Source organism: Capsicum annuum, chromosome 7 (genome assembly GCF_002878395.1).
Source record: "Capsicum annuum cultivar UCD-10X-F1 chromosome 7, UCD10Xv1.1, whole genome shotgun sequence".
Lineage (NCBI taxonomy): Eukaryota > Viridiplantae > Streptophyta > Magnoliopsida > Solanales > Solanaceae > Capsicum > Capsicum annuum.
In genome coordinates, this window is record NC_061117.1 from 11,971,233 (window position 1) to 11,980,863 (window position 9,631).

The 9,631-nt window shown below is 33.9% G+C and overlaps 1 pseudogene; it reads right to left on the reverse strand.

Annotated features, from left to right (window-relative positions):
- Positions 1-6,054: 6,054 nt before the first annotated feature.
- On the reverse strand, positions 6,055-7,117 carry LOC124885673 (annotated as a pseudogene).
- Between the last annotated feature and the right edge of the window lie 2,514 nt (positions 7,118-9,631).

Below are 9,631 nucleotides of genomic sequence, written 5' to 3' on the forward strand. Positions count from 1 at the left end.
TACAAGTTGTGATTTATGATACTTTTTACGTCATTTCAAATGATATATATTATTTCATCTATCACAATTTATGTAGTACTAATAGACTCGTTAATATTTTGAAAGGTTTCAAAAAGTTTTAATTGGGCCTTCTCCCATTAGAAATCATAGAGGATGGAGAGACATTCAAAATGGAATATCAAAAACAAAAAGATTACAGTTGGAGTTAATTAATTATTTTCTTTTCTGAAACATACGTGTTAGTAGATAAGTGTCAGAGGAGTTGTAGGTTGTTCTTGCTCTTTCTTTTGCTTTTTCATATGCAAGAGAGGAGATTAATCTAAATAAAATTATATACTATATGTCTTTTTTTTTTTTTTCCTATTTAGACAATGTTACATGAGTGCTTTTTTACCTTAGATGATTTCACCAGCTATCATTTTGATCAAAGAAATGAGGTTCTGTCCATTACTGATGCGGTGGACCTCACTGTCCTCCAGTTTATCCGATAATAAGTATAAATTTAGTTGATACAAATTGTGAGTAAGAGCACTCAAGTAAGAGAGCACAACACAAGTAGATTACTCTATTTCCATTCCTCATTTTGTGTGTGTATTAACATAGAATTTGTCACCCTTTGTCTAATGCTTATTGGAGAAAAAATCACAACAATCGATGAAGAATGTGGAGAATGCAACAGCGGCGGGTTGGCTACCCAATGCAAGTACACTACTACCATCTCCAACAACAACAGCAAAAGGAACAACAATTGGCAAAGAATGCAGCTGTTGCAGTGGCGGGGTATCCAATGCAGGTTCCCTATTATCATCTCCTTCAACGACAACAACAATAGGAACAACAATCGGCGGTGAATGTTGTTGTAGTGGTGAATGCTGGATTTTTGTCTTTAGAAACTTTTCGATTACCTGCATTAACTTTATTGAATTTAGATCATCTCTTCATCAAGTTTAATTTAATCTCTTTTCTAGTTCTTATATAAAAAAAGGTCGTTAATCCACTTTATTTATCATAACTAGTAAATATAGCTGTGCTTCGCTTGATCATATAAAACTTCAATTAATCTTATGAAATAAAATCAACAAATTAAGCAAAACAATATCATTTATAAGTTCATCCAAGATGTAAAAGAAATTTTATATTTAATCATTCAAATTAATTATATAAATTAGTTGGATACAAGCAAATTGTCAAATTCAAATCTTCAATATAGTATATTGTTTCTCTACTTCTTTTTTCATATTTTCTTTGTACCTTTATTTTCTTTATCTTTTTGGTTCTATTTTACTTTAATCCTCCCACGTTAATTTCGCGAACTCCTTGGTTACATTCAATATAATTGGCTAATGATCTTTTTTAGAGAGTTTTAAATGAATATACAATCTTAAAAAACACATTGCATATTTTTAACTTTATTTTCAAAATAACAATAGTATTCAAAGAATAGTTACATATTTAGCCAAAATTTAAACCTAAATAAATTTTGTTTTTCGTCTGAATTAATTCATAAAAAAAGAAGGTAAAAGATAAAACGTTTTAATTAATTAGGTAATGAAAAATTCCTACTAATTTGTTGGTGCCGGCATTAATGTGGCTAACCAATTATTACTTTCCTTTTCTATAACCTCTTTGTTTATTTTATTTCTACATAGATAAAATACTTGTTTGGTTATTTTAATTTATTATAAATTTGGATAATGATGTGTCAAGATCCGAGCCGAGGTCTTGGCCGCGATGGGCATCCCGAACTATGAAGGCCCGAGAGACTCCTTAGCATACTATCATAAGTATAATCCATACATAAATCAAAGTGCGGAAGATATAATGAAATTTAAGTTGATCTTATGATCAAAACATGTCAATAAGATTATGACAATACAATATTGAAATTGCGAAGCCTCTACTGAAAACTAACTTTCTAGGCTGGGACAAGACCCCTGGCTGGACCATAAACTTACAGGGTCAACATATGAATAAATTGCCTTCCGAAAGATGGATGGTTCACCAACTCTGTCATATCCTGATTGTTCTACTAATGAACTGGGCCATGGGACTATGCCTCAGAACCCATAGGAGAAGTAGGCCAATACTTGAAAAGTACTGGTAAGTAGAACAACCCAAATTAAAATAGCATATATTTCATTTAACATAATTGAGAGCATTGTAAAAATAATTTAGCATAATATATATATATACACACACACACACATGGGCATAATATGAAAAAGCCTCAATTCATGCTTGTAAAATGTTGACTCAACTCTTTACTTTACTTTTGAGTTAGATGATACACACTACGACTTACTACCCACGAGCTATATGAGTCCGTCATTAACTCATCGGCTATGCCCCTAATCCAAGTTTTCCACAAGGATTGGAGTATCATGAAAGAGTACGACCAACTTACCGGCATACCATGTTATCCCACTTATCGAATAACATATAATAAAATCCGTATCAGCAAAACACGATTTTGGGCGATGAGTTTTCTGAACTCGTGTCTTCTTTAGGTAACCATTTAACTCTCTTTAAGCCCATTTTTAGCCATTTAAAACATGCATATTTCTTAAGAAATTCTTTTCTTTCATGTTAAGGACATTTCATAATAGGTATCGTCATACCTAGACTTGTAAGTGATATCATATCAAATCATGTCCATATCCCTCTTTATTCAAAAACATGTTAATGACCACCAAAATATTTAAACATCATATGAGAGTTCTTATTTCAAATAGCATATGAAATATATGAAAAATACTCTCTTTTCAATACTTAAACATGTGGTGGACAATTCTTACCTAAAAACACATGCAATTTCTTCATTAGGACACAAGAGCCTTTAGCGTAAGAAATATCTCATCAAAAAGGTGCAAAATAACAATGCATAATAGTTAAAGAAACATTTAAAACTCAAGATTTATCACCATTCATAAAATAGCCCCCACACTAGTCACACATAAATCTCATGATCGAAAAAGGGAACTTATAGTTCATGCTCTCAAACCCATATCACAGTTTATAAAATATTATGATCATAAATTTCATCATGCAAGGAAAATTTCGTAAATCATGCTTTAAAATCACTTTTCGAAACTCATAACCTATGAACACATGACTATAACTCAAGTTCATGGAAAACCCCCTAATAATTTCATAATTTCATCACATATGAGTTCATGATGCATGCTCTTCAAACGATTTTTACGAACACTTTTACATATACATTATTATATATCTTTAAAACTTGTTAAAACTATAAACTTACGCCTATGAGATTTAGGATAGTCCCACATACCTTTTGATGGAGAAAAATCGAAGAGAACGCGGAGAAATTGGCCCTTGGAGATTAAAATCTGCAAACCCTAGATAGTTTCTCCTATCTTGCTTATGGAGTAATATTAGGGATCTACCGAGGTGATACAACGTTTTTAGGACCCTTTATTTGTCAAAAAAGTAGGGATGGTTTGGGGATGTGAAAAGACCTATTTTCCCTTAAAATGAGGCAGTGATCTTGTTGAGGACATGTTGTTGTCAGTATTGATAATCTAAGAAGAGAAGTCGACTGACTTGTTGAAGATGCCTCTCCGAACTTTATACGCTTACTTTAGGTTTAATGTGGTATTATGGTATATTTGAAATATATGTAGAACTTCTAATTTTCATGAACTCAAAATAATTTTTAGAAAACAAGCATCTGGGAAAAATCCTGGGTGATGCGTGTTTGATGGTGCTGTAGAAAGGATGCTTGACCAACAATCTGATAAGATTCCAATAAAAAAAGATCTTACATTGGTGGTTAATGAGATGGGTGGTCTCTGTTTATTCATGTATGAAAAGTTATTGTTGATTGTCTAAGTGAGAAGCAAAAGTGAATTACTTTGATGCTATGAAATATTTTCTAAAAATGATGGATATCTACCATTTTATGAACAATAAGGAATAAGCAATTCTCCTCCCTATGAGCTAACTTTTGGGGTGTGAGTTAAGACCAAGTCCAATTTTAAGATGGTATCAGAGCAGGGCCTAAAAGTCCTTGGGTGGTCTCTTTATAAGGTATAAATGGAAAAGGGATCGGACTGGGTGGTCTCTTTATAAGGAAAAAAGGTCTCACATTGATGGTTAATGAGATGAGTGATCTCTTTATAATGCATAAACAAAAAAGGGATCAGACTGGGTGGCCTCTTTATAAGGGATCGGAATGAAGGCATAAACGAAAAAGAGATCGGATTAGGTGGTCTCTTTATAAAGGATCAGAATGGGTAGTCTCTTTATATGACATTATATAGTGGAAAAGGGATCAGAAGAAACTCAAGAACCACTCGTGGCCTTATAAAGGCCCGAATACTGTACAGATCCCCTTTGTGAAAACAATGATCCAAAGGCCCATACCCTTTGTGATGACAATACTATACAAATACTGTATACGTCGCTTTTTTGAAAACTTTGCTGGAATACGGTGTTTTTTTGAAGACTATAGAAAGAATCAGCGCTTTTTTGAAAACTATAAAAAGAATGAGAACAAGTGAGTTGTTGTTGACGACTTTCTTTCTGCTGAAGCAGTTGTTGATGCCATCAAGTATTCCATGGACCTGTATGCATCTTACATTGTGCTGAAATATGGGAAGACTATAAAAAGAATAATGTTTTTTTGAAAACTATAAAAAGAATGAGAACAAGTCAGATGCTGTTGAGGACTTTCTTTCTGCTGAAGCAACTGTTGATGCCATCAAGTATTCCATGGACCTATATGTTTCTTACATTGTGGGATCAACGAGTTTTTCAAACAAAACAAAGGCATAGTGAAGCTATCCTGAAGCAAATTGTTCAAACTTTACTGTGTAGGGTAAGACTGCAACCCAGATTAGCACATAAAGTAGAAGAACTCAATTTCTATCCTTAGGCTAGCTTGTTTGATGCTGGAGCAGTTATGTTTTTTTCTTTGTTTTGGTTGAGTTCTGAACCTGGGACTATGTCCAGGTTGCAGACTACTATTTGAGAATTGTGTAAACTTCCTATTTGGTAAATAATAAAGTTAGTTACCAAAAAAAAAAAAAAGTTTGCCATGGACCTGTATGCTTCTTACATTGTGGAAAGTTTGAGGCAGTGATCTTGTTGAGGACATGCCGTTGTCAGTATTGAAAATCTAAGAAGAGAAGCCGGTTGACTTGTTGAAGATGCCTCTCCGAACTTCATATGCATACTTTAGTTTTAATGTGCTATTATCGTATATTTGAAATATATGTAGAACTTCTAATTTCATGAATTCAGAATAGTTTTTGGAAAAGAAGCATCTGGAAAAACCCTTGGGTGATATGCGTTTGATGGTGCTATAGAAATGATGCTTGACTAACAATTTGATAAGATTCCAATAAAAAAAAGTCTCATATTAGTGGTTAATGAGATGAGTGGTCTTTTTATAAGGCATAGACAATCCTCCTTCCTATGAGCAGCTTTTGGGGTATGAGTTAAGCTCAAACTAATTTTAAGATGATATCAGAGTAGGGCACTCTCACCCAATGTTGTGAAAACTATATAGATTATTAACTGTCTAATCAATTCAACATTATATATTTCAATGAAAAATTATGCTAGATGAACCCCTTCGATGAAAAATTATGCTATTTATACATGATTAAAATTATTTTTTATGTATATATTTTGATTTAGTGACGGAGCCACCTTGTGATGAACCCCTTCGAAGAAAAATTATGTTATTTATACGTGGTTAAAATTATTTTTGTATTTATATATAGTTGATGTTGAACTCCCTTCGTCTAATTCGTGGGCTTACTTTTTTCGATTTTGAACCCCCTTAGTAAAAATTCTAGCTTCGTCATTGCTTCGATTTCATAATTATATGTCATTAGGCTCATTGTTCGATTCCATCTCCTTTTTAGTCTGATACTTTGTAGGAACTATACCCATAATAATGAACTTACAAAATAAATTCGATTCCGTCTCAGCAACTTTTGCTTGGAGGATGCGAACAAACAACTTTAACAATTAGTCAATTATCATCTAGCTATCAAGCAAGTAATCATCCTGGTACCCACTAATCTTCACTAAATCAATCATGTAACCAACAATTTGAACTCAAAGAACAAAATCTATCATTTATATATAGTATTATATATAGATTATACGTCTTTCAGCTATTTCTTGTTTATAAACCACAATTCCAATTTGATATCTCCAGAACAACAAGTCTCCATTCTTGGTAAAGGTCCCGGGACTCGAGCAACATCTGAGTACTTATGCATCGTAGCGTATTAATTCAATCTTCATAATCTTACTCCATGATGCATACTTTTTCATACACCAAACTTCAAAGTTGTACGTCGAGTCTCTGTACAACCTAGTCAAGCAAAGGTTTTCTCCAACAGAATACAAATCTGGACCTTCACATCTTTTAATTCTATCTGGAAATAATACTTTCCCATACTGTTCCTTCTCCAAACAAAATCGTGTGATCATGAAGAATGGGAAATCCATACACTCCAAAATGTAAACAACTCCATCTACTACAACAATGCTGTCCACAAAATTAGGATAAAAAAAGGACAACTAGTTTATTAATTCCCATGACATTTTTTTTTGTGTGCAAGATACTTCGACTTCACAAGCAAGTGAGAAATCTTTCCGGCCTACTCTTACTATTTTGTAATCGTCTATGGAAGAAACGTAGTCAAACACATAAATAGCAGGGAACCTCTTTCTATCCCTCCTTTTAACGATCGGTCTAGGAATTCTTCTTGATCCTCTAATGGTCGGGTTCCATAAAATGACTTCATCATAAGGGAAAATTAGAAGAAGCATACCATTGCAGGAACTAAAACATACCCCACTCAATTGATCATAATTGATTCCTGAAATTACGTTCGGAGGATCAACAAGAGAGACAATAGAATCATGCTAAAGTGGAGCGTCTACAGAGTAGTGGTAGCAATGTTCTTCCTTCTTGCAAGACGTCAAGAATTTCAGGCTATTTATATCACTTTTGCATCAGTCATGGCGAAGATGGATGAATTGACTATCTTCTATTAGAACCACGATTGCAAACGCCTTTGAACCTCATAAGTGATTTCGCAGGAAGTTTTAGTAGTATCTCTTTGAACCTCATAAGTGATTTCGCAGGAATCTTTAGACAAAAAATTTTTTTTACTATAATGATTTAATTACTAAGGTCGTCAGGAAGACCACTGGATGGCAAGGTAAACTCCAGTTCTTATTAAGCATGTTCTTCACTCTCAACCTATTCACTTATTGTCTGCAATAATACCTCCCGAGGATGTTTTTACACAGATTGAAACATACTTATCCAGATTCTTTTGGGGATGGAGTGAAGGTAATAATAAATACCATTGGAGTTCATGGGACAAACTTTGTTTCCCAGTTGATGAAGGGGGTATTGGCCGTAGATACTTACAAGATGTTAGTGCCAGCTTGAGCACGAAGAGCTGGTGGATTTTCAGGACTAATAAATATCTATGGGATGATTTTCTCATTGCTAAGTACTGCAAGTTCCCTTCTCCAGTTGACATTCAATGGAAGGCCACTCAATCTCTTAATTGGAAAAGAATGCTGAAGATCAGAGATCAAGTTGAGGAAAATTTACTTTGGGAAATTAATAGTGGTGATTCCAATTTTTTGTGGGATAACTGGACAGATATGGGAGCTATAGCTCACATTATTCAGAAGGAAAATATTCCTGAGAATCAAAAGGTCAAAGCATTTTTTAACAATAGAAGATGGAATATTGACCATATGCACTTTCCAGAGTTCCTAGCAGAGCACATTCATACCATTAATATTGGGGAAGACAACCTTCCAGATCAACCTATTTGGAAGCCAACACACAGAGGAACCTTTTCCACATCTTCAGCTTGGAGTGCACTAGACAAACCAAAGAGAAGTCTGATTTCATAAAGAAGATGTGGCACAAGTTTCTACCTTTCAAAACGTCTTTTAACATGTGGAGAATTTTAAAAGATAAACTACTACCTCTGGACGTTACTATTAGAAGATTTAAACGAGCTAATGTTTCTAAATGTTTTTGTTGCAGGAATTCACACATTCATAGGTGGTGATATAGCAAGATCTACTTGGAAATACTTTGGAGACCCTCTTGGAATTGGATTGGCGGGGGAGGGGGGGCATTCCTATTAGATCAATGATTATTAGATGGTGGAGTACCAAACCGATGAATTTTGTCCATCAAATCGTCCTTCACATTACTCCGATCATCATTTGGGTGCGTAACTAGATATGGAGATACTAAAGCCTACCCGAAGAAGATCCAGATTCAGATTTTTTGGCACCTTAAATGGGTGATTTTAAAGACTAAATGCAGCACGTCATGGCTTAAGAACTGGGAAGGAATATGCCACCAAATGATGGAATTACGACCCCAAAACAGAACATATGATCATCACATGGACTAAACCATCTGCTACTTGGGTCAAATTGAACACGGATGGTAGCAGGAATACTGTAGGACAAATTGAGGCTGGTGGAATTTGTAAAGATCATCTTGGTAATTTGATAATGGCATTCCAACAACATCTGGGAACTGGTAGCAGCAATCTGGCAGAGGCAAAAGCTGTTATGGTAGGTCTTGAGTGGGGCAAGGAGCGTAATTCAATAATACGCCATTATCATCGAATGTGATTCTCTTTTAATAATCAACATGCTACAAAGGAAGTATGATGTACCTTGGTTATTACGCCCTCCCTCCCAAATTATATAGTCATTGTTTTTTTGGTCCGTACTAAAAAAATGTCATATTTCCTTGTTTGGTAAATTTTTAAAAATCACAATTATAATTTTATCTTTAGTGGTTTCACTTGATTTTAAATATTATTTTTTTTTTTAATTTGTTTTTCAATTAAAAATGATCCCATTTAATTTTAAATATTATTACTCTTTATTTTTTAAAAAAATTTTGTAACTTTAACAAAATCAATACTTATTTTTTAAACATTATATCCGGTCAAATAACGACACATAACTTGGCACGAAGAAAGTACAAGAAACTATCAATAAAAGCTGAAAAGTAATTGATGAGAGTGAGAAGGAAATCAAGTGGCGGATGCATTGGCAAAGGCAAGTGGTTATGTCAAACCAAGCTTTTCATTCTGCAAATGAAAAAGGCTCAAAAATATCGCTGAACTATCTGAAATAGCTTTAAAATATTCCTCGTTAGATTTTTGACTCAAAAATATCCCTCCACTAAATATTTGGCTAAAAAATATCCCTCTCTTTAACGAAATTTGAAAAAGAATCAAAAATACCCCTGAACTATCTGAAATAGATTAAAAATATCCTTCGTTAGTTTTTTGACTCAAAAATACCCCTCCACTTAACGAAATTCCACCAAGCATGCCACCTAAATTAAAAAAAATCACGCGGCTATGCCACATTACCATCCACATGTAAAATGTTATATTTTTTAATTATATGACATTCATTTCTTCTTTATTTTTATTTTTATGGAGTGTCCCAACGTCTCTATTTTTATGGAGTGTCCCAACGTCTCCTTCTAGCTCTGGAACTTTAATGTCTTCCGATCGACATAGCTCTGCACACTGCTGAGTTAGCTGATTTGTAGCTATAAACTTCAGTTTATCTTCATTAG